This window comes from Notamacropus eugenii, chromosome 4 (assembly GCF_028372415.1).
Source record: "Notamacropus eugenii isolate mMacEug1 chromosome 4, mMacEug1.pri_v2, whole genome shotgun sequence".
NCBI classification, from domain to species: domain Eukaryota; kingdom Metazoa; phylum Chordata; class Mammalia; order Diprotodontia; family Macropodidae; genus Notamacropus; species Notamacropus eugenii.
This window is the reverse complement of record NC_092875.1, coordinates 346,597,339-346,601,569: the sequence shown is the minus strand read 5'-3', so window position 1 is coordinate 346,601,569 and position 4,231 is coordinate 346,597,339. Positions and strand designations below refer to the sequence as shown.

The 4,231-nt window shown below is 42.7% G+C and overlaps 1 pseudogene; it reads left to right on the top strand.

Moving 5' to 3' along the window:
- The first annotated feature begins 350 nt into the window (after window positions 1-350).
- On the top strand, window positions 351-616 carry LOC140498489 (small ribosomal subunit protein bS21m pseudogene; annotated as a pseudogene).
- Window positions 617-4,231: the final 3,615 nt, after the last annotated feature.

The following is a 4,231-nucleotide window of genomic DNA, read 5'->3' as shown; positions in this document are numbered from 1 at the left end:
CATGTAGACTAGCTACCACACCATAGAGTGATTAGGAATCTGAGTTAGAAAAAAGAGTAGACACACTAATAAAACCTCACATCCTTGAAGAAGTAAAGAATTTGTATGTCTCATGGCACCTTCAGTAGGAAGCACTTCAAAGTGTTTTGAAATTCAACAAAGACCCCTCCAGCGCTCCAGCAAGGTCGTTCTTCCATCTCACTCTGGGGGTGGAATTCCAGTTTCCGCTTTTGGTCGCAATGCAGGCTAGAGCTGGCAGTCGTCTCCCTATCGCCCCCGCCCCACACACCCACCCTTCAGTTGTTTTAGGTGAAAACTCCTTTCCTCATAAAGACAACTTTGTCCCAAGATCATGGCAAATCACCTGAAGTTCATTGCCAGGACTGTAATGGTGCTGGAAGGGAATGGGGAAAGTGCATACAGGACCCTGAACAGAATTCTTACCGTGGATGGGCTCACTGATGACATCAAGCGGCGGAGATACTATGAGAAGCCACGTCCCCGACGACAGAGGGAGAGCTGTGAGACTTGTTGGAGCATCTGCAACATAGAAATGGCACGAAAAATTAACTTCCTGATGCGCAAGAATCGGTTGGATCCATGGCAGGGCTGCTGAAGCCAGTGGGGATAGAGACCCACTATGAAAACTCCCTAGTAGGTAAAAGCTATGTCTTCACAGGTTTCTTCTCAGAACCTAATTATGAGGGCATCTTTTCCCAGCCCTAGTTTGTCTTACCATCTTTTTCAGTTCCAATATATTCAGATACATATATGCATGCATGCATACCACGTATTCAAACCCATTTACCCGCCTCCTCCCCCCCCCCCCGCCCCCGCCCCCGCCCCGGCCAGTGAATATATCATTAAATGTTCCTCCTTGCCACCGAGGCTCCTTGGTGAATGGAAAACCCCACAGGACTTTGCTATTCTGAAGAAAATGGGGGGCAGAGACTTCAAAAATGAACGAGTGGAATAGAACAGTTTTATTCCATTCCTTGACCATTAATAGATCCCAGTAAGGAAAACTAAGGACTACAGATAAGAAAGGCCCCCAGTATTGTTTTAAAAGTCATCTCTTTTCTTTCCTGAGTAATTTCCTAAAACAAAGAAGGGTACTTGGAATTGTAATAAGTTCTACTTCTGAAGCACCCTCCCAAAAAAAGAAAGAAAGAAATTAAACAAACTTTTCTTCATAATTTCTAAGGGACTGAGAATCTCTAAAGAGCTACATATTAACAATAAGACATTTTAGATGAAACTCAGTGTAAAACTTATTGATGCACTCTTCATATTTCTGGGGGGATGGGGGTATCTATTCTCTGATTGTATGGGAGTTTTAACAGTGGGGGAAGAGCCACAAACATTTCTACCAAGTAAAAGGGAAGGGGAAGTAGAGAAAGGTAGTGGGGGAAAGCTTCATTGAGGGAGAGGCTTCTCAGGAGAAATAAAAATGAAGAAAGGGAAGGTCACAGCAGCTGCAGGGAAGCCTCTAAAGGTTCAAGGGAGAAGGTACACAGAGGAGAGTGAGAAAATCAAACCAAGTATGGTCAGAATTCAGCAGTCTCATGGATTCACAAATCCTATAATTTGGGGCGATTAAGTGGAATGGTTCAGAACACTATCTCTGCTTGATATAAGGTATCTGAGATCTATGGATGCAAAAGAAAGGAACCAAACAATTAAAATCCTGATAAGAAGAAAAATATTTTTCTCAGGTTTGATATGAAGAAATAGGGAGAAAAAGTGAGGGAAAGTGGCCCTGGTTGATGAACGAGCTGAACTAAGGAGTCTGAAGTTCCTTGAGGGTGGGGCCTGGGTCTTGCATCTCCTTGATATTTATTGTTTTATTTATAATTCAACTTCAATGCAAATGGAAAGGGAAAAAGAATACAGGCTGGAGAAAGAAGTTAGGAGAAGAGAAATAAGAAGAGGAAAGAAAGAGGGAAAGGAGAGGGACAGGAAAGAGAAATAGAAAAGGAAAGAGAATTGGAAAGAGCAGTACTTGAGACATGGGTCCTTGGTTCATCTGATCATGAAACTACTACTGTGTTCATCCTTCGTTGCTGAAGAAGACCATGCCATCACAGAAATGATGACATGACTTGCACTTGACTTTGTTTTGAGGGAGGGAGGGTTGTGCAGGTCGCCAGCCTCACTTCTCCTCCAGAGCCATCTGGATCCAGTGACCAGATATTCCTCAGGATGACTGGAGATGACCCAAGATGCACCGGGAGATCTTGGCTCCTTTAGGCCAAGGTCTATCACTTAGGGTAAGATAACACCCATTCATTGAATAGGCCTCTTTAAGAAGTAGCCAGGGCATGGCCCCTTTAATGAGGCCAAGAAAAAGAAAGACATCAGGCTGGGAGGAAAAAAGCAACAGTTAGTACTGATAATCACTCTGAAACCAGGAGGGTCCAGGGGCCCCAAGGTGTCTGAGCTTCAGAATGCAGTAAGCTCAAGTTTCAGGGCAGGGCAGTTATTGATCACAAAAGAGAGGAAAAGTAAATGGGCCTTTCATGGATTGAATCCATAAACTTGGCTTTAATAGTGAGTAAGATGCTTACTATCCTTGGTGATATACACCTCTAATTTCTGCTGCAGGTGAGGTTGAAATTGGCAGATCTCTTTAGCTTGGGAGTTCTGAGCTACATTGGGCTCCTAATAAAAGGATTTATTCTGTGAAGTTTGGAATCAGTCAAAGGGCTGCACTTGAGGAACTAGAGGGCCACATGTGGCCTTGAGGCTGCAGGTTTTCCACCCCTGGGTAAACTGATGGGTGGCTACACTAAACTGGACATTGATTTGGTGATCCCCCAGGTGGGAGGGACCATCAGGTTACTTCAGGAGGGGAGAATTGGCCCAGGTTGGAAAGAGAGCAGGTCAAGGCTCCTGTGATGATTAGAGTGGGGTTGAGTCCATGAGTTGAGTTGAGTCCAGTCTGACTGGAATGGGGAAGCCCAGTCTTAAAACAACCACCAAAAAACAAAAACAAAAAAATCCCTGACAGTGGGATATCTAACCAAGTAGGCTAATAACAAAGAAGCTAAGAAAAATATGGAGAGAATTTAGGTGATTACCTCATTCACAATCCTGTGTCTGACTGAGACAGTCTTGGTTCTTTGACCTATGAAATGATAGCGTTAGACTGATTATTGGATGATTTTTAAAGTCTCTTCTAGTTCTGGCCTTTTATTACCCTACGATCTTTGAAGCTAAAGTGTTGTTGTTTGCAAGTGAAAGTGAGGGCCAGAAGTTTGAGGGAATTAGAAAGATGAAAGAAGGTGTAGTTGGAAAAAAAAGATAAGGAATAAAAATTGCGTTTGATTGAAAAAAATCTTTTCTTAAAGTTAGTTTCTCTGGCTAGGGAGCAATATGTGAAATCCCACAAGGCCCAAGTTCAGCTCTCATCTCTTGACACTGGAAGTGGGGAAATAAGAAGCAAATCCCACCTTTAAAACATGGGAAATTAAATTTTATTTATTTTTAGAGCTCTTTAAAATTTCCAGACATTTCATTCTCACAGAGACAGTTACACACATCATCAACAATATAGAAACACTTGGTACACTCTTAAAAGCAAGCTGTGTTAGAACCAGCATGGATGGAACACGTTTGTGAAATCTGGGCCTGGACGAACGACCTGAGATGTAACTCACTAAGACCAAGGTTCCTAGGAAGGTAGGAATTCATTGGCCGCTCTCTCCCCAGCTGACTGTTGGCTCATGTAAACATCCAATCCTTCCAATTTCAGTCACATAGAATTTGGACCAGCTTAGACAGTTTGCTCATGATGCCAAAAGAACAGGCTACAAAGCAGTTATACCAAGCATGAAATACAATTTCAAAAACAATAATAACAACGTTCTGTTTCAGGGCCATGGAACTGTTAGGTCAACATTATTGGGGAATTCAAAGCTTCTCTATCTTTCCTAACCATGCATTCCATGCTTGGCCAGTCAATTGGAATGATGTCAGCAAAAAATCCTCTATGTCTATCTTTCCATACCAAACACTGTACTTTCTTCTACTGCATTTGAATGACTGCCACAGGAGCCAGACTTTGGGACCTTGGTGAAGTCATGAGATACAGCAATACTAATGATTCACACTTAACTAAATGACAGCTTGGTATGTATCCACTAGTGGTCCACAGGTTCTGATTAAGAATGGCTGTAAGAGCCTAGAGGATTCGCTTGATACCCACCCAGACTTTCTTCAAATTGCATTT